The sequence below is a fragment of the Bos indicus genome, chromosome 23 (assembly GCF_029378745.1).
Source record: "Bos indicus isolate NIAB-ARS_2022 breed Sahiwal x Tharparkar chromosome 23, NIAB-ARS_B.indTharparkar_mat_pri_1.0, whole genome shotgun sequence".
In the NCBI taxonomy this organism is placed as follows: domain Eukaryota; kingdom Metazoa; phylum Chordata; class Mammalia; order Artiodactyla; family Bovidae; genus Bos; species Bos indicus.
This window is the reverse complement of record NC_091782.1, coordinates 33,352,128-33,372,917: the sequence shown is the minus strand read 5'-3', so window position 1 is coordinate 33,372,917 and position 20,790 is coordinate 33,352,128. Positions and strand designations below refer to the sequence as shown.

The 20,790-nt window shown below is 40.8% G+C and overlaps 4 non-coding genes across 4 annotated transcripts; 3 read left to right on the top strand and 1 right to left on the bottom strand.

Moving 5' to 3' along the window:
* The first annotated feature begins 2,145 nt into the window (after window positions 1-2,145).
* On the top strand, window positions 2,146-2,218 carry TRNAV-CAC (transfer RNA valine (anticodon CAC)). The gene has a single exon. It is a non-coding gene; the product is annotated as a tRNA-Val (tRNA).
* A 5,441-nt stretch (window positions 2,219-7,659) lies between these two features.
* TRNAS-CGA (transfer RNA serine (anticodon CGA)) lies at window positions 7,660-7,741 on the top strand. Its single transcript has one exon. It is a non-coding gene; the product is annotated as a tRNA-Ser (tRNA).
* A 1,188-nt stretch (window positions 7,742-8,929) lies between these two features.
* TRNAR-ACG (transfer RNA arginine (anticodon ACG)) lies at window positions 8,930-9,002 on the top strand. The gene has a single exon. It is a non-coding gene; the product is annotated as a tRNA-Arg (tRNA).
* A 6,203-nt stretch (window positions 9,003-15,205) lies between these two features.
* Window positions 15,206-15,288, bottom strand: TRNAL-UAA (transfer RNA leucine (anticodon UAA)). Its single transcript has one exon. It is a non-coding gene; the product is annotated as a tRNA-Leu (tRNA).
* Window positions 15,289-20,790: the final 5,502 nt, after the last annotated feature.

Here is a 20,790-nt window from a genome sequence, read left to right as displayed (position 1 = left end):
ATCCTTATCTCTTGCTTTTTGCAATTTTGGGGAATAATATCACCAAAAATTTTTAGAAGTAAATAGTGAAGGGAATTGTGAACCTTGCTGTCACCTAGGAGATGAGAATTTTGAGGTCAGGAGATGACAGTGTGCTATTTTGTATAGAAATGCTGAGGTGGAAGACTTCATTTATACAAAAGACTGTGAAAAATCACTCCCAATGGGGCCTCGAAAGAATAACTTAAATTCTGTCTTGGAAACTGTAGCATGCAGAATTCTCATTCCATAACACCAGTAAATTATGGAGAGCAGTGGAGTCTGAATCCAAGCACCAGAGCTTTAAAAAACAAACAACAACAACAAAACTAGTATCCTTCAGTTCAGTTCAGTCGCTCAGTCGTGTCTGGCTCTTTGCAATCCCATGGACTGCAGCATACCAGGCTTCCCTGTCCATCACCAAACTCCTGGAGCTTACTCAAACTCATGTCCATTGAGTCAGGGATGCCATCCAACCATCTCATCCTCTGCCATCCCCTTCTCCTCCTGCCCCCAATCCCTCCCACCATCAGGGTCTTTTCCAATGAGTCAACTCTTCGCATGAGGTGACCAAAGTATTGGAGTTTCAGCTTCAGCATCAGCCCTTCCAAGGAATATTTAGGAGTGATTTCCTTTAGGAATGACTGGTTGGATCTCCTTGCAGTCCAAGGGACTCTCAAGAGTCTTCTCCAACACCACAGTTCAAAAGCATCAATTCTTCCACGCCCAGCTTTCTTTATAGTCCAACTCTCACATCTATACATGACTACTGGAAAAACCATAGCTTTGACTAGATGGACCTTTGTTGGCAAAGTAATGTCTCTGCTTTTTTATATGCTGTCTTGGTTGGTCATAGCTTTTCTTCCAAGGAGCAAGCATCTTGTAATTTCATGGCTGCAGTCACCAACCCATCTGCAGTGATTTTATAAAAAATAAAGTCTGTCACTGTTTCCACTGTTTCCCCATCTATTTGCCATGAAGTGATTGGACCAGATGCCATGATCTTCATTTTTTGAATGTGGAGTTTTAAACCAACTTTTTCACTCTCCTCTTTCACTTTTATCAAGAGTCTTTTTAGTTCGTCTTCACTTTCTGCCATAAAGGTGGTGTCATTTGCATGTCTGAGGTTATTGATATTTCTCCTGGCAATCTTGATTTCAGCTTGTGTTTCATCCAGCCCAGCATTTCGAATGATGTACTCTGCATATAAATAAGCAGGGTGACAATATGCAGCCTTGACTACTCTTTTCCCAATTTGGAACCAGTCTGTAGTTCCATGTCCAGTTCTAACTGTTGCCTCTTGACCTGCATACAGATTTCTCAAAAGGCACGTCAGCCTTTTGGTCTGGTATTTTGGTATTTTGGACTGGTATTCCCATCTCTTGAAGAATTTTCCACAGTTTGTTGTGATCCACACAGTCAAAGGCTTTGGCGAAGTCTATAAAGCAGAAGTATATGTTTTTCTGAAACTCTCTTGCTTTCTCAATGATCCAGCGGATGTTGGTAATTTGATCTCTGGTTCCTCTGCCTTTTCTAAATCGAGCTTGAACATCTGGAAGTTCTCAGTTCACGTACTGTGAAGCCTGGCTTGGAGAATTTTGAGCATTACTTTGCTAGAGTGTTAAGTGAAGAAGTGAACTGAAGTTGTTCAGTCGTTTCCGATTCTTTGTGACCCCATGGACTGTAGCTACCAGGCTCCTTCATCCATGGGGTTTTCCAGGCAAGAGTACTGGAGTGAGTTGCCATTTCCTTCTCCAGGGGATCTTCCTGACCCAGGGATAGAACCTGGGTGTCCCGCATTGCAGGCAGAAACTTACCATCTGTGCCACCAGGAAAGACCAATGAGTGCAATTTTGCGGTAGTTTCAACGGATATCCTTAATACACGAAAAAAGAAAAAAAAAAAATCTCCAGGATGTTGCCTTAGCTTTCCACTCCTGGAATTTATTTAAGAATTGGGGTTAATTTAAGAAAGGAGTTGGGTTTTGTTTGTTTGTTTGTTTTCATAAACAGAAAAAAGTAGGGAAATGCCCTGCAACCGTAAACATTACTTCACAGGCACGAACAAACCTGGGCCCTACAGGCAGCCTACTCAGTTATGTAACGGCTGGAGAAAAAGCCGTCAGTTGTTTCCGTAGTGTAGTGGTTATCACGTTCGCCTCACACGCGAAAGGTCCCCGGTTCGAAACCGGGCGGAAACATTTTCCTAACCTGTTAGACACCGCTACTTGATTTAAGAGATTTCAACTTTCTTATATGTAAAAAATAACACAGCCCACAAGTCTTTGCACTTGCTGTTTGTTTGAAAGAAATTATCCCGAGTCCCGTGGTGATACCTGGTTTCGCTGTGCACACGCCGTAGAGTTCCCCCTTATCTCTTTGGCTGGGTTCCCACCCGGCCTGCGAGCTCGAGTCCCTCAGACAAAATCAGAGGACGGAGATGAGCCCGCTCCACGGAAACAGTTGCTCTCTTTGGAATTGGGATTTCTACGAAAAGAGGCTTCACCAGGAACTGACTCTGAAGGCACCTTGATCTTGGACCTGATCTGTAGCAGGAAAGTCCCCCAACTTAAACCAGTTCTAATTGAAGAGAAATCCAGTTTCCCCTGACAAAGACCATTGGCACACTGCCAAATGTTTATATTGTTATTCTTCCTCCCAGCTTTTCCTAAAGGGATCTGTGCTCGTGTACGAAAGCGATTGTGCATTAGGGAAAGGGAAATAGACTTTTCAGAGGTTACTAGACAATGGCTCTGAACTGGCATCAACTGCTAGAGATACAAGATATCACTGCTGTCCATCGGGCAAAGTACGTATTCATGATCAGACAACCTACGAAGGTTTTTTTTGTTTGTTTGTTTTTTTGCCTCTGATCCGTTTCACTGTGGGCATAGTGGGTCTCTGAGTCCACCCTGTGATTACTTTCCCAATTCCAGACAGAATCTCTATGTCATTTCCATGACTGATGGAGTGACGGCTATTATGGAATAAAAGGCCAATTAGACGCCACCAGAATTTTCTCTATGAAAATAATTAAACCAAACACAAAACTGATATTCCTGGAGGGATAGCTGAGATTAGTGCCAACATCAAGAGCTTGAAAGGTACAGGGTCACAGATTCACCAAATTTCTATTCAATTCATTTACTCGAGTATAGAAGATAAATCTGTTACAGAGAATGAGAGTTAGTTATTGTAAATCTGGTTAAGTGATTATGTCAGTTGCATCTGTTAGCACAGATGTCCTTTCACTAGTGGAGAAAACGTACACATTTCCTGCCACCTGGTATGCAGCTACTGATACGTTTTGTGCCATTTTCTCTATATTCAGTCAGAAAGACCATCAGAAGCAACTGAGCTTTCAGCTGGCTGAATTAACTGTACAGCTTACCTACCTTACCTCAGGGGTATATCAACTCTTCAATCATATGTTATAAATTAGTCTACAGAGACCGTCACCACCTTACCATGTGTTCTAAAGTTGAAAGCTGATTATTGTTGTTTTACATGAATATTTTAGGCAAATTTATATTGTGCAAACTGATCACAAATGAATGGGTTTACGTTTCCAGTACTGGCTCAGTCTTGTGAGCCTCACTTGTGTCTTTATCCCAGTTTTAGTCCATATGGATTAAGTAACAAAAATACAATAGACCAAGTGGCTTAAAAGACAAGCATTTATTTCTCACATTTATGGAGGCCAGTGTTGATTCTCACTCTGGTGACACTTTGCTTCCTGGCTGCCTGTCCCACAGACAGCTGTCTTCTCACTATATCCTCAGATGCAGAAAAGGGTGAAGAAGTTCTCTACCATCTCTTTTAGAAGGACCTAATTCTACTCATGAATGACTTAATGACCTAAAGCACCTGCCTCCCAAAACCATCACATTGGGGATTAGGTTTCAACATATCGGGGGCAGTGGGGGTAAGCACATTCAGTCTACAGCAATCCCCAAAACCTCCATTTCCTTTTCTACCCTCAACTATGTTTATTCACGGAAAATATTGACCATCTGTGCAAGGAGGCCAGTGGTCAATAGGTGATGCTGAAACCAGTTGTTAAGACATTTGAATGAAAATTATCCTGAACTGATTTTTCACATCTGGAACTGCTGCCCCATCATACAGTCCTGTCAGTTGAGTTTGAGTCTTCAGAGACATCAGAGGAGTTATTTTCTAAGATTTTTTTGTCGGGAGCCACGTTAGGCATTACTGACAAAATGGAGGCACGGCCCTCAGCCCCCTCTCCTCATTCCGCAGGCACGGACCCGGGATTAAGGAGTTAGGCCTTGTAATTCTGACTTGTCTTTTCCTCTCCTTGGCTGAGTTGACTGAAAAGGAATATTAAGGTGCTTATTGTTCTTGAGAGGAGCATGAGAAGGCACAAAGCCTTCTGCAGCTGTGCTCAGAGAATAAGTCATAAAGTTAATCATTGACATTTGTTCAAGGACTTTTACAAAAGAGTGTTCCAGGATGAGCACATAGGCCGTAGCTTGAGGCCATGGGAGGGATTGCTATTTGAAGCCTATTTGTGAGGAGAATGTTTCTGGCAAAGGAGTTTACTGAATTTAGGGCTTAGAAATAATTAAAACAGTTAGAAGTTAAAGATTTAAGGAATGTTGTAAAGTTAGCATATTTTACTATAGCTTATAGAAGTTAGGAATTTTAGAGACACTATAGCTAGAAGCCTTTTTAAGGGATAGTGAGCTCAGGATGTTAAGGGCAAACAGGATTTAGGAAGATAAGTAGTAAACTGAAGAATGTAGCACGGGTTACTGTGTAATCACAAGTTAACTATAGGACACTTTACAGGAAGTAGATAATAGATGATAAGGCTGATTCTGAGAGAATCACTGAAGCAGGAACTCTGTTTGAAGAGCAACAATGATTTATGGAGATAATAAATCTGGGAGAGGGGGAACTGAAAATGTCAAACCTCTGGCCTAATGTTTTTGTAAATGTATAAAAGAGAATCTTAAACTTGAAATAAACAGGCAGTCCAAAAAAACTGAGAGGCTGCCTCATTTCTCTCACCGACACCGTTCACCTCTTCAGGTTGAATCCCTGGTTGCTGGAGTTGGACTCCAGCATTTTTTTACCTCCCACTTCTTCCTAAAATTGAGAAAGTTGACTGAGAAAGAAGGTTGGACATATTTTAAAATCAAAGAAGCTTTAAAACATGATAATAAGTTACCAGCATTTTCTCCACCAACTTTTTTTCCACAATGGATAGTATCCATACACACTCATTTGGCCTTTTACAGCTCCAAACCCACAGGTGTACATCCAGGAGGAAAGAAAAAGAACATCTCCTGGGGGGAATGTTGATGTATAGAAGAGTATGGAAGCCTTACAGTGGCACAGAGAGTCTGAGAAACCATTCAGAACTCTGATGAAAGTTAAACTCCCAAGGAGGAGACAGGGAGGAAGGGATGAACAGTGACTGCTTTTGTTGTTGTTCAGTCGTTCAGTTGTGTCCAATTCTTTGTGACCTCATGGACTGCAGCATGCCAGGCTTCCCTGTCCTTCCCTATCTCCCAGAGTTTGCTCAAACTCATGTCCATTGAATCGGTGATTCCATGCAACCATCTCATCCTCTGAATGTTGGAACCCACCAAAAAAAGTTACTCCATATCCAAGGGCAAAGGAGAAGCCGCAGCAAGATGGTAGGAGGGGGTGCAGTCATGTTTAAAATCAAATCCCATACCCGCCAGAGACACACAAGCAAAACCTTGTGTGCACCAGGACCCAGGGAAAGGAGCAGTGACCACCCTTCCCGTCCCCGCCCCCCCCCCCCCCCCCACACACACACACACGAAACTGAGCCAGACCTGCCTGTGGGACTGCTTTGGGATGGGGTTATTTTAAACAGCTTCCTTTTCCTGTTCTCCCTCCCTCTTTGGTTCTCCCAAATTTGTTAGTAGAGTAGAAGTACTAGGAAGACGATCAAAATCTAGGTGAGGAAAAAAAAAAAAAAACACATTTCAAAAGAACTTTTAACTTGTGAGTGGATTTTACATCTTTATCCCAAGGTTATTGAATTCTCCAACGCGCTTTGTTGGAAGTTCTATGAAACCACCAGAACTGTGAACTGGCTAAGTGGCAAAACTGGGGACAGGAAACTGGAAAGAATTTCTCATGAAAACAACTCCTGGGAAACTGTCCACTGTAAACAGAACTACACTCTGGCCAAGACAGATAATAAAAAGAAAGACATGCTACTTTCTCTGCAAAAACAAAGCAACAAAACACATACAAAGACAACTGTTAAAAATTGTATTCCTAGACCCAAAGGAGGAAGTTTTAGCTATTTAAATTCTGCAATTTTGGACAAAATAGGCCACTGAGATTACACTGTGGAGAGAACATCCTAGAATAAATCAAGGACCTTGAAGTCAGGGTGAGTCTGACCTACTGAGCTGGTCCTGGTTGCTCACAAACAGAAGATTCAATTCAGTGTCTGAAGAACATTCCAGAACCATCTGATCTTGAATCACGTGATTCTCCCAGAGACCCCCATGTCTCCCGTGGCCTGTGTGTCCAGGTCTAAGCTTGGACAGCATTCCAAAACCCTTTTGCCTTTCTGCCTCAGGCTTCCTGAGTGACTTCAAATCTCATCTGTGTGATTTGCTTCTTCTGAGGCTCTAAGTGAGGCCTCCTTCAGAATGCTGACTATTGCTGAGTTCCAGAAAGGAAGCTCTATTCCAGAGGAGAATTCTGGTTAGAAAAATTTTTCTCCCTTACTTCCTCATTTATAATGTTTTCTTGAGCTTTTATTTGATTTTTTAATAGATAACATCTAAAGTCTAAAGGGATATGCAGTAAATTTCTCCCTCCTGCTTTCAAAGAGTGCCACCTCCTTAGTCTCCAGCCCCTCAACTGGGAACTTTTGCCATGAGTTTACTGATTATCCTTGAGAGTTTTTTGGTTTTTTTGTACAATGTGTATTCAATCTAACATGAATATACCACCAAAAGTAGAATTCTACAGAGATTGCTCTGAACCTTTCATTTTATATGTATGTATATAGTAGTCTTTATCATTCTGTCTTAAATATGCATTGCATTCTACTGTGTAGTTGTGCCATTATTTAATTAAGTAATTCTGACTAATTAAGTTTTTTCAATCCTACTATTTCAATGAATGCTTCAGAGAGTGAGTTTGAACACAATATAACTCTCATGTGTTCAAGTCTATCTCTTACATTTGTGGAAATGCTGTAGCAAAGAGTATATGCATTTGAAATATTGGTAGATCCTGCCCAGTTGTCCTTGTAGCCTCAAAGCATAGTGTATTTGTCTGTGGAAAACAGAAATGAATAGGATCGTAGGCACCCTTAATACGACTTCATTTCGTGCCAAGTATGAAGCAAAACCAGGCAATCCATGAAAACCGTAGAAACTTTTAGAAAATCAAGGATTCTTGTGATGCTGGAATATTGACCTCTCTCAGAGGTGAGACTTCGCAGCATGGAGCCTGGCAGGATGGGGACAAGTTGGATGACGCTGAGCAGACAGATCTGATGAATACTTAAAGTAAACATACCAAATAAGCAAGAGCAGCCAAAATTGGTAGGCAGGATTGTAAATCAGGGCCCTATAACGATGTGTATTTTAATGTCCAAATAAACAAAAGAAGCAGAGCTGTGATGGCCGAGTGGTTAAGGCGTTGGACTCGAAATCCAATGGGGTCTCCCCGCGCAGGTTCAAATCCTGCTCACAGCGCTATTCAGTAGCTTTCTGTTCTAATCGCGAGGCGATTTGTTTTTCGCTGTGAATCTCTGCTTCAAATTTTGTTTTTAAAAACCTGTAATAAAATTCCACGCTCTGATAACAGAAATGCAGGTAGCTTCCTTAAAGCGTTCTCTGGTATTTATAAGAAACCAGCCAACCATGGAACGGGCTGGCAGGAACTATAAAGATCTAGGGTCATAAATATCCTTGTGGGGGGTGTGTGTGTGTGTGTGTGTGTGTGTGTGTGTGCGCGCGCGCGCGCTCTTTAAAACTGTAGAAATGAGGAAGCTGAGGCAAAGAAGATACACAGCCTGGGCCAAGGCAATAAATCTAACCAAGGAAGAGTACGGATAAAAGTTGTGGGCACCGTGGCTGCACTCAGACCCAAACCATTGCACTTCTCGCTCAAAGGACTACCCTCGCTTATAAACACTTATTTCCATATGCCTGTTTCGCCTACTTTGAGCCCTTAAACATTGCTAGCCAATTTGTGTAATGATGACTGATAGTTTTAAATTTTATAATTATATTAACTTTGAACGTCTAAGTTCCTATGTGAACTTAGTTCTTAAAGAGTTTACCTTTATTGAATTATTACCTTCATTTCGCCTAATTTGAGAAGGTAGGTATTTCAGAATGTCTTCTCTGATGCAGTGTCTGAAATTATTTCCTCTGGAAAGAGTTTTGGCTATTTGGAGAGTGAGATTGAAAACATATGATTAATACCTCAAGGATGAGTTTTATTCCACTTTCAGTGTATCAAAATTGAAAATTCAACGGGTCATTAATAATTGATCCATACACAGCATCAGTATCTAAGTCCTAAAGAAAAATGAAATGGTTTGAGGAATGAACAGATGAACGACTGCAGAAATTAATGAAGCGTTCACAAGTAGAAACAATAGAAACAAGCATGTACGTAAATGAGGTTGGAGTGCCGGCAGGCGCTAACCACTGTCGTTCTGTCACATACATGATGCTCCAAAGCAGAAAGTTCTTTCATAATTATAAATATTTTAAGTGAATGTAGCATGCAAAATGACCCTGAATATAACCCATCAGCTTTACCAGAATACACACCTCCTTCCTGTCTAACTGATTTCCGTCTTCATTGTCAAACAACTATTTTCTCACCCATTCCAGTGAACAAAGACTAATAGAAAACATCGACACGAAAGGGGGCCAGTGGCGCAATGGATAACGCGTCTGACTACGGATCAGAAGATTCTAGGTTCGACTCCTGGCTGGCTCGGTACCCCTATATTTTTAGGAGGAAGGGAAAAAAATTCTTTGTACTCTTTACAAACAAAAAAATTATTTCTAAGTTCTTAAAATTCTTCGAAGTAAATCATCTGATCTGGTTTTTAACCATCCGTGGTACCTGCCACACAGAGCAATTTCGGCTTTTCTTTAAGTCTGAATGGATGCTTAAAGTCTGGGTGGATGCTTAAAGTATCTGTCTTCTAAAACGTCCCCTTTATCTCGTTCCTTTCAATGATACTGAGAAGGGGAGTTGACAGAAAGGTCTTTGGAAAGACAACTTCAAAAATTAAATATGGAATATTATTTGACCATAAAAAGAAATGAATTTCTGATACATGTTACACATGAAGGAACCTTGAAGATACATGCTAAGTGAAAGAAGTCAGACACAAAAAGCCATATGTTGTATGATTCCGTTTATATGAGATGTCCAGAATAGGCAAATCCAGAGACAGTAGTTGCCAAGAACTGGGGAAAGCGTACAGAGTTGATTTTTGTGTGATGGAAATGTGAAATATGATAATGATGAAGGTTGCATAACTCTGGGAATATACTCAAAAACACTGAATTGTGCACTTTTGTGTGAATCTTACAGTATATAAAGTATATCTTAATTTTTAAAAATCAAAGAAGCAAGAAAGAAAAGAAAAATATGACCAACATTTTCTTCATTAATTGTCCCCCATTGGGCAGGGTTCTCCCTCTTTAAGCTCTTCCCTGCACAATTTCTGTCTCGGAGCATGGGTCATAGAGGGAAAATAAAGGACATCGACTGGAGAAATTGAATCTGGAAATATGCTTCTATGGACAGATGAAATCATAGCGTCCCCCTCAATTCAGCGATCTTGGCGAAGATACGCCCTGACACCTGAGAAAGCTATTCAGACTCGTATCTCTCCGCCCAGCCCCGGATCTCAAACAGAAGAGCGCTACAGCCTCACCATCAAACTAAGAGACTATTCAGAGTTGTAAGGAATCCGAGGCAGAAATTAAACCGACAGGAAGAGGGCAAGGATGTCGAACGAGTCAAGGAAAGTAGCAGTTTGGGGGTGGTGTCTCTTTCAACAGCTTGATCTCCTTTCCAGGTGTTCCTGGGCGTGACTTTAGACTCTTGGAGCAAAGTGGAGGCGTCTGGGAAGGAAATCAAGGTGAAGATAGAAAGGAACAAAAACATGCAAAATTTCATTTGGTAGTACTTATGTACTGTAGCTCAGACGGTAAGGAATCTGCCTGCAATGTGAGAGATCCACGTTCAATCCCTGGGTCAAGAAGATTCCCTGGATGAAGGGAAAGGCTGCCCACTCCAGTATTCGTGCCTGGGAAATCCCATGGACAGAGGAGCCTGGCTGGATACAGCCCATGGGGTCGCAAAGGATCGGATACAACTGAGCGACTAACACTTTTCTTCACATTTTACGGAAGTTGATTGGCTCCGTACATTGTGCGTTCTAAGCGGTGCTGGCAATTAAAAGAATGAACCTGCCACGCGTCTACTCCTCGTTTGATATATGATCTGTTGGGCTGTTACCCAGTTAAAAGGCTGGAGTGGGGGCAGAATGGGGAGGATCAGTCAGTCAGTTCAGTCGCTCAGTCGTGTCCGACTCTTTGCGACTCCATGAATCGCAGCACGCCAGGCCTCCCTGTCCATCACCAACTCCCGGAGTTCACTCAGACTCATGTCCATAGAGTCAGTGATGCCATCCAGCCATCTCATCCTCTGTCGTCCCCTACTCCTCCTGCCCTCAATCCCTCCCAGCATCAGAGTCTTTTCCAATGAGTCAACTCTTATACAATGGCCCAAAGAATCTGGAACTTCCTGATGTAAACGCTTCTCAAAACTTGGCGGAGGAGAATCGCTAGGAGGGAGTATTATGCCCAGTTTTCTAGATTTCAACCCTCGGAGATTCTATAGTGATTCTAGGATGCAGCTCATGAATTTTTAGCAAACTAATGTTGTATTTTATTATCCTCTTTTTCCAACTAGTAACGACAGGGAACTTCCACGGTAGAAGGGGAAAATAGAGCGTCTATATTAAAATAGAGCGTTTCATATTATTCCACGAGGCTTTAACCAGCCAAGGTAACCAACTTTTCTATTCTCAAGATTTTTGGACTGTTTTGTTTTTTTTTTTTTTTTTTGGTTGTGGTGGTGGCTTGTTGTAAAAGGAAGTCCGTTTCAACTTCCCTTTCAAATAAACAAAAACACATTTGATATATTCATCAGATCACTCTTGGACCTAAAGGAGATAACAGGTTCTTTTCCAAAAATTTCGGGGAAGTTCTTCCCCTCCTCAAAAAAAAAAAAAAAAAAAACTACAGAGATAATACTGTGAAGTATTATTTCCTTTTCCCCAGAATGTTGGGTTAGGGTTAAGATGCCCTGTCCAAAACAATAGACATTAACACATGCTTCTAAATTCAGTCTATTTTTAAAAGAAAAATCGTGCAATCTCATTAATTTTTATTGATTGCATGTCAGAATGATAATATTTGGAGTTAAAACATTAAAATTAATTCCAATTGTTTATTTCTACTTCTTAAAATATGACTACTAGAAAAATTAAACTTACTCATTATGTGATATTATTACCTCTCACATCGTCCTATGGTTATTGATGTAGTAACATCAGTAAAGTGTGATCAATTTGCCAGGGAAGTGGTTCTTTTGAGCAGGCTCCACAGCAGTGTCATATTCCCAAGAATTTCTATTTGATTTTCACTTCAAAAAAATGTGTATTATTCTCTAGAGGCAATTTCTAGTGCGTGAAAATGGAAACTTTCTCACAATATATTTATCTGTTTTTCTTTTTCTCTATCGAAGAGGGCTAAAAAGCTTGTTTCATAAGTAAAAGATCCTGAAATGAAATTTGGCAGAGCTCTCTTCATAGGCTTTATCCTTGTGAAAAGTGTTAGCCTTCATTTTGTTGAACACAGTCTGGGGAATTAACCTTGATCAAGCCTATGTTGTCCAATTGCTGAATGATGTGGGAAACTAAGAGTCTCATGTTTACTTCATCTATGTGGTTTCTGAAGATGGCAGGCACTGGAAGTTTCATAAGAAGAGAAGTAAAGACTGAGTGAACTATGTAAAAAGTTGCATGAAAAATCATTTCACACGAGGTATGACTGAAGCACTATAAATTACTATTTGGACACCAAACAATTCAGATTTTCATTGGATGACAATGCCCCTCTCATATGTGACGAGATTATCAGCGATTTACTTTGCAATCTTCAGATATTTTGGCTTTCATCTTTGAGGTTACCATATGCGAGTTTACAATGAGAGCTCCAGCAGTTACTAGAAACCACTGCTTTTTCTTTTTGTGTGTGTGTATAATTCCCACAACCAGTCTTAATTCTTTCTGGCATCCTAGGATATTTACCACACATGATGGTCAATAAATATTTGTGAATGGATCAGTGAATACCTAATTTCTTTTCTGTACAACTGTGGAAGTCAGTAGAATGGAGCTGTACACTGAAGATGCTGATGGCTGCACGAACTCTTAGAACCAGAAAGCTAAACTCTTTCCTCTTATTGTGTCTCTCCTGCACCCTCTACTGACAAAATTTCAGTGCCACCTGGCACAAGAAAATAGAAGTTTAAAAGGCCCAGATCCCTCTGCAAAAAAAAAAAAATCTAAAAGGGTGAATTTGGAGCTGACACGTGCATTAGAGAAAAAAAAAAAAAACAGCACTGTTTTTCCTCCTGTATGTCTTCTTCAGTACTCACACAGAACACTTTACTTCAGACACTTCTGGCCAGTAAATATGTGGAAGCTCCTCCCCAGCCAAGCAATTTTGCAACACCGAGTGTCCTATAGTTTAACTCAATGCTGACATTATTTTTCTGGAAATAGCCTCAGATCCCAAAGCTTACAATGAGATTAGTCCCTCGCTCCCATTTCAGAAGCCAAAGGAACATAGTAGGTCCCCGCATTATCCCAACACATAAACAGGTGGCAAATTTCAGTAAATTTTTGGAAACTAAGAGTCAAATAAATATGCTAAATTCAAACACACACACACACAAAGAGACACAGGATGTCTTTGATAGACTAACTAGTAGACTCTATAGGGATGAGAAAAGAAATGATCAACCTGAAGGCCTAGAAACTACCCAAGCTGAAACATAAAGGAAAAAAAATAATAAGAAGCACTTTTAAGAGTTACTGATTAATACATTTGTAATGAGAATCCCAGAAGGTGAGAAGAGAGGAAAGAGCAGAAAAAATATTGGGAGAGTTAATGATCGAGTATTTTTTCCCAAGATAAGGAAATACAGGTATCTCTCACTTTTCTAAAGTTCACTTTGCTGCCACTTCATTTTTAGGAAAGACCTGCTTTAGTACTTGTTTTGCTAGACAGCTTGTTAAAAAACAGAGACACTACTCTGCCCACAAAAGTCCTTATAGTCAAAGCTATGGTTTTGCCAGTAGTCTTGTATGGATGTGAGAGTTGGACCATAAAGAAAGCTGAGTGCAGAAGAATCTATGCTTTTGAACTGTGGTGTTGGAGAAGACTCTTGAGAGTCCCTTGGACTGCAAGGAGATCCAACCAGTCCATCCTAAAGGAAATCAGTCCAGAATATTCATTGGAAGGACTGATGCTGAAGCTGAAGCTCCAATACTTTGGCCATTTGATGAGAAGAGCTGATTCATTAGAAAAGACCCTGATACTGGGGAAAATTGAAGGCGGGAGGAGAAGGGGACAACAGAGGATGAGATGGATGCATGGCCTCATCGACTCAATGGACATGAGTTTGAGCAAGCTCCTTGGAGATGGTTAAGGACAGGGAAGCCTAGTATGCTGCAGTCCATGGGTCGCAAAGAGTCGGACACGACTGAGCGACTGAACAGCAGCAAGTTTTGCAGGGAGCCATTGTAGAGGCTGAGCGCATCAGGAGCAGCAAGGGTGGGGCCGCCAAGCTCCTCCCCCAGGTACTATACTGTGCATCTCAGCTTCGGGCCGCCACAGCTTGGACAGTGTCTGTGAGCATCTGTGCTGTATCTCCACTAACTTTGTACATTCATATGTAAGAAGTGTCCTAAGATAATTGTTTCTTCACTTTATGCCAATTCAGCTTGTGAAATGTTTTATAGGAATGCTCTGCTTTCTGATAGTGGAGGAACCTGTACATCAAACCTCAGCTCCAAGGTCAGAGAATTCCAAGCTATCTAATTCTCTATCTATCTGAAACGGTAGACTTTTCATCAGAAATTAGGTATGCCAGAAGATAATGGAATAGCATTTGAAAGTGATGAGAGGCTACTTTTTAAAAAATCTGTAAACTCAGAATTCTCCACCAAGCAAAAAATATTTCCCAAAGCTGAATAGGAAATAAAAGTCCTTCCTGACAAACAAAAACTGAAGTGCATTTCTATCAGACCTGCAAAACAGGAAATGTTATAAGGTGGTCTCAGGAAGAGAGAATACAAAGCAATGAATATACACAAAAATGGATACAATAGAGGTACATATAAGCAATATTTTCCCCAATTTTAATCACTCTAAAAATGACTGACTGCATTAGACAAAAATAGTAGTGGCATATTGTACAATAATAGCATACATGAAAACAAACTCTGTGGCAGCAATGACACACAATATAGGAAGAAGTATATTACTGCAAGCTTCTTACATTGTAAAGGAAGCAGCAAAGTACAATTTGAAGGTAGATTTTGAATGATTGTAGTTGTATATAGAAAACCGTAGGGAAAACACTATTTAAGTCATACAAATGATAAGGCAACACTCTAGATATAATCAAATCATATAAGATTTTCACATATTTCAAAGACACAAAAAAAGAGATAAAAGAAAGGAGAACATAGAAAGAAACTAATAAGACAGTGGATTTTTTAAAAAATACAAGTATATCATTTACATTATATCTAAATTCCCTAAATCCACCAATTATAGACAGAGCCTGTCAGATTGGATAAAAAGAGTTCAGAGTCAACTATATGCTGGACTATTATCCAAGTCTGCACAAGAAACTATCATTTCCAGATAAGATACTTGCTAAAGTAACTGGATCCCTGAGTCAGGAAGATCCCCTACAGAAGGAGTGGCTACTCACGCCAGAACTCTCGACTGGGAAATCCCATAGACAGAGGAGCCTGGCAGGCAACAGTTTCCAGAGTCGCAAAAGAACTGGACATGACTAGGCATCAACAAAACCAATTCTACCGGGAGTGGGGTTCGAACCCACGCAGACAGATGTCTATTGGATCTTAAGTCCAACGCCTTAACCACTCGGCCATCCCGATGGTGAGCACTAGTACCTACAAGTCAAATATTACTGGGTTAAAATTAATTAGGCTTTCTAAATTCCATATATATGTGTTAATATACTGTATTGGTGTTTTTCTTTCTGACTTACTTCACTCTGTATAATAGGCTCCAGTTTCATCCACATCATTAGAACTGATTCAAACGCTTTCTTTTTAATAGCTAAGTAATATTCTATTGTGTATATGTACCACAGCTTTCTTATCCATTCGTCTGCCGATGGACATCTAGGTTGTTTCCGTATCCTAGCTATTGTAAACGGTGCTGCAATGAACATTGGAGTACATGTGTCTCTTTCAGTTCTGGTTTCCTCGGTGTGTATGGAATTTAGAAAGATGGTAACGATGACCCTATATGTGAGACAGCAAAAGAGACACAGATAAAAAGAACAGATTTTTGGACTCTGTGGGAGAAGGGGAGGGTGGGATGATTTGAGAGAAGAGCATTGAAGCATGTATATTACCGTATGTGAAATAGATTATCAGTATAAGTTCGAAGTATGAAGCAGGGCACTGGGACAACCCTGAAGATGGGATGGGGAGGGAGTTCAGGACGGGGGACACATGTACACCCATGGCTGATTCATGTCAATGTATGGCAAAAACCACTACAATATTGTAAAGTAATTAGCCTTCAATTAAAATAAATAAATAAAATTTAAAAATTGATTAGGCTTCCCTGGTGGCTCAGATGGTAAAGAATCCTCCTGCAATGTAGGAGACCTGGAAATTAATTAGACTTTGTAGTCCCTGGAACATTATGAATAATTTTACACCCTTGAGATTGGAGAGCAAGCTTTAAAGAGAAAAAACAAATCCTTATAATGCTTCTTGGAAAAACTAATGAAATACAGTAAGTCTAGTTAACATCCGTCTTATATACATCTTATATATATTTTTTTTCTTGTGATGAAAACTTTTAGGGTCTACTCTCTTAACAACTTCCAAATATTCAATACAGTATTATTGTTAATAACTATACTACCATGGTGTACCTTACATCTCCATAACATTTCTTTTATAACTGGAAATTTGTACCTTCTGACCTCTTTTATTCCTTTAACCCATCCTCCATTCCCCTCTCAATCACCAATCTGTTCTCTGTGTCTATGAACTCAATTTTGATTTATTTTGTTTTTTGGATTCCAAATGTAAATAAAACATTCGGGATTTGTCTTTTCCTGTCTCACTTATTTCATGTAGTATAATTCCCTCAAGGCTTAAATCAATGAAAGGTCCTCAATAATAAAATCAGTATTTTTATTATACATTGAGATTGAAGTCACTCAGTCGTGTCCAACTGTTTGCAACCCCATGGACTGTAGCCTACCAGGCTCCTCCGTCCATGGAATACTGGAATGGGTTGCCATTTCCTTCTCCAGAAGATCTTCCCAACCCAGGGATCGAACCCGGGTCTCCCACATTGTAGGCAGATGCTTTACCATCTGAGCCACCAGAAAGTCCACTATTTTTCATTACTTGGATAGTTAAACAAACAAATAATGTTTGCTTTATGCCAAAACAAAATGTTGAGAACACATACTAATCACAAACTTAGGAAAAGACTGTTCTGTAGCAATGGTAACAAGTAGGCACCAGACCTGAATTTAAACCAATTGATCTATCCATGATAATTGTTTTGTGAACATTTGCACAACCAATCACTGTCAACTCCTGCTTTCTGAAATGAGCCAGCCAGGATGCACTTACTTCAGTAAACATCCCTTTGAGTGCCAACCAAACAACAAGAGTCTCTCCAGAAGAACCATGCTTCCACAGAATATGTCAACCCACTGACCCTCTGAAAGTCTACCCTAAGTCCCCTCTCAGAAAATATCAGTCATCAGCTCTTTCAAAGGGATAGTGCCTTACCAGCACTGCTCCCTCCTTAAATGAACATAGGCTTTGGATTTCAAGCAGTGAATGGTGAAAATGCCCCTTTGCCAAATTTGAAATGCTGAAATTTCATTTTTTGCTGGGACTGTGTTTGCTGGGGGCAGGGGTGGAGGAGAAGGAAGGTAGTGTCACTGCTGAAGAACAAATGAAGTCAACATTCATTCCCAAGTTGATGTCTGTGAAGTTATCTCCAATTTGTTAGGTGACTGCAGCAAAATTAATCAGTTCAGTTCAGTTCAGTTCAGTCGCTCAGTCATGTCCAACTCTTCTCGACCCCATGAATTGCAGCACACCAGGCCTCCCTGTCCATCACCAACTCCCAGAGTTCACTCAAACTCACGTCCATCGAGTCGGTGATGCCATCCAGCCATCTCATCCTCTGTCGTCCCCTTTTCCTCCTGCCCCCAATCCCTCCCAGCATCAGAGTCTTTTCCAATGAGTCAACTCTTTGCATGAGGTGGCCAAAGTACTGGAGTTTCAGCTCTAGCATCATTCCTTCCAAAGAAATCCCAGGGCTGATCTCCTTTAGAATGGACTGGTTGGATCTCCTTGCAGTCCATGGGACTCCCAAGAGTCTTCTCCAACACCACAGTTCAAAAGCATCAATTCTTTGGCACTCAGCTTTCTTTACAGTCCAACTCTCACATCCATACATGGCCACTGGAAAAACCATAGCCTTGACTAGACAGACCTTTGTTGGCAAAGTAATGTCTCTGCTTTTGAATATGCTATCTAGGTTGGTCATAACTTTCCTTCCAAGGAGTAAGCGTCTTTTAATTTCATGGCTGCAGTCACCATCTGCAGTGATTTTGGAGCCCCCCAAAATAAAGTCTGACACTGTTTCCACTGTTTCCCCATCTATTTCCCATAAAGTGATGGGACCAGATGCCATGATCTTAGTTTTCTTAATATTGAGCTTTAAGTCAACTTTTTCACTCTCCCTTTTCACTTTCATCAAGAGGCTTTTTAGTTCCTCTTCACTTTCTGCCATAAGGGTGGTGCCATCTGCATATCTAAGGTTATTGATACTTCTCCTGGCAATCTTGATTCCAGCTCGTGCTTCTTCCAGCCCAGGGTTTCTCATGATGTACTCTGCATATAAGTTAAATAAGCAGGGTGACAATATACAGCCTTGGCGTACTCCTTTTCCTATTTGGAATCAGTCTGTTGTTCCATGTCCAGTTCTAACTGTTGCTTCCTGACCTGCATATAGGTTTCTCAAGAGGCAGGTCAGGTGCTCTGGTATTCCCATCTCTTTCAGAATTGTTCACAGTTTATTGTGATCCACACAGTCAAAGGCTTTGGCATAGTCAATAAAGCAGAAATAGATGTTTTTCTGGAACTCTCTCGCTTTTTGCATGATCCAGTGGATGTTGGCAATTTGATCTCTGGTTCCTCTGCCTTTTCTAAAACCAGCTTGAACATCTGAAAGTTCATGGTTCACATATTGCTGAAGCCTGGCTTGGAGAATTTTGAGCATTACTTTACTAGCGTGTGAAATGAGTACAATTGTGCAGTAGTTTGAGCATTCTTTGGCATTGCCTTTCTTTGGGATTGGAATGAAAACTGACCTTTTCCAGTCCTGTGGCCACTGCTGAGTTTTCCAAATTTGCTGGCATATTGAGTGCAGCACTTTCACAGCATCATCTTTCAGGATTTGAAATATTCAGTTAGTAAGTAACAAAAGCCTTGCAGTGGCCCATATGAGGACTGAACCTACATCCTTGGTGTTATTACCACCATGCTCTAACCAACTAAGCTGCGTAGTCAGCTGGCAAAGAAACCTTTTCATACAAAAGTAATACAAAGATTCAGATTCTGGTACCTGCTTTAAAATAGTACATCAACAAATTGGACAAGATAGAAAGAAATAAATTCCCAGAAACATACAATCTACTGGGACTGAATACTGATGAAACAGAAAATCTGAACAGCCCTATTACTAGCAAGAAGTTGAATCAGTAATCAAAAACCTCCCAACAAACAAATGTCTAGGACCAGTAGCTTCACTAATAAATTCTACCAAACATTCAAAAAATTAAGACCAATCCTTCTCAGATTCATCCAAAAAATCAGAGAGGGGGAAATTCTTCTAAACACATTTTACAAGACAAGCATTGCCCTGATACCTAACAAGGAAAAGGATGTTACCTCACATACTGAGGAATGGAATGCTGATTTACACATGACTTTGCATGAACTTTATGTTAACTGGAACAGCCTATCTTGTGGCCGATCAAAAATATCTGGTATACTTTGCTTTAATCATTAAAGAAGAGTGCATTGTCCAGAAGTAAAATATGTCTGCTTTGAAAATAGAGGTAAAGCTAAATGATTTCTGTGATAGTCCAAGTCAGAGATGCTGGTGGCTAAAAGAAGATGATAGCACTGGAGGTGGAAAGAAGTTGCCAGATTGTAGATAAACTTTTAGAGTAGAACCCCATCAACATTGGTTGATGGATTTTTCATTCACTTAACAAACATTTATTGATTGCCCACTGTGTACACTCTTGTAAGAACCAGGCACTGAGCAATGGACAAAGGATATGAAAAATCCATGGCCCTATGGAGCTTACTATTCTCATCTGGGAGACAGATGATGAACTATATAAATAAAATATTTATACTTCTGATAATGATACATTGCTATGAAGAAGAGTAAAGAATAAAGGAGATTTAGTGGTTTGACCTTTCCTCCCCCCCCCCCCCCCCCCACCATTTGGCTGCTGCTGCTGCTGCTAAGTCGCTTCAGTCGTGTCCAACTCTGTGCGACCCCATAGACGGCAGCCCACCAGGCCCCGCCATCGCTGGGATTCTCCAGGCAAGAACACTGGAGTGGGTTGCCATTTCCTTCTCCAATGCATGAAAGTGAAAAGTGAAAGTGAAGTCGCTCAGTCGTGTCTGACCCTCAGCGACCCCATAGACTGCAGCCTTCCAGGCTCCTCCATCCATGGGATTTTCCAGGCAAGAGTACTGGAGTGGGGTGCCATTGCCTTCTCTGCCCATTTGGACCCTTTTATTAATACCTTCTTAACATTTTAAAATATTCCAACTCATGAACACAGGATAACTTTCCATTTACTTAGATCTTCTTTAATTTCAATGTTCTGTTGTTTTCAGGGTACATTCAGCTTTGGATTAGGGCAGTGCTTTGAACCAAAGACATGAGTAGGAAGAGGCAGAGAATGGTGGTTAACACCATGTAGAAACAGCCTTTAAAAGGTGACAAAACCTCCTCAGGGTCACTGAACTAGAAAGCGGCAGGTCGAGGATGCTTCCCCAGTGCCTTCTGTGGACTTCTGAGCTCGAAGCTGTCCTGCCTCTCTGCTCTGGCCTCTGTGGATGTAGATGCTTCAACCAAGTGCCTCCCACTTGTTTGTTTTTCTGTCTCTTGTTGGTCAAGATGCTCCAGAGGAGGATTTTTTAAACTGCTTCCTCGTTATTGCCAAAGATGGCTGTTTCATCCTCAACTCTATTTTCTTATGAGGACCCTACTGTTACCCTGGGCTCCCTGCCCGATTCCTGGTCCTGTTTGCCAGAAAATTACTACAAGCAACTTCGTAGGCACACAGCGTCCTCTGCTCC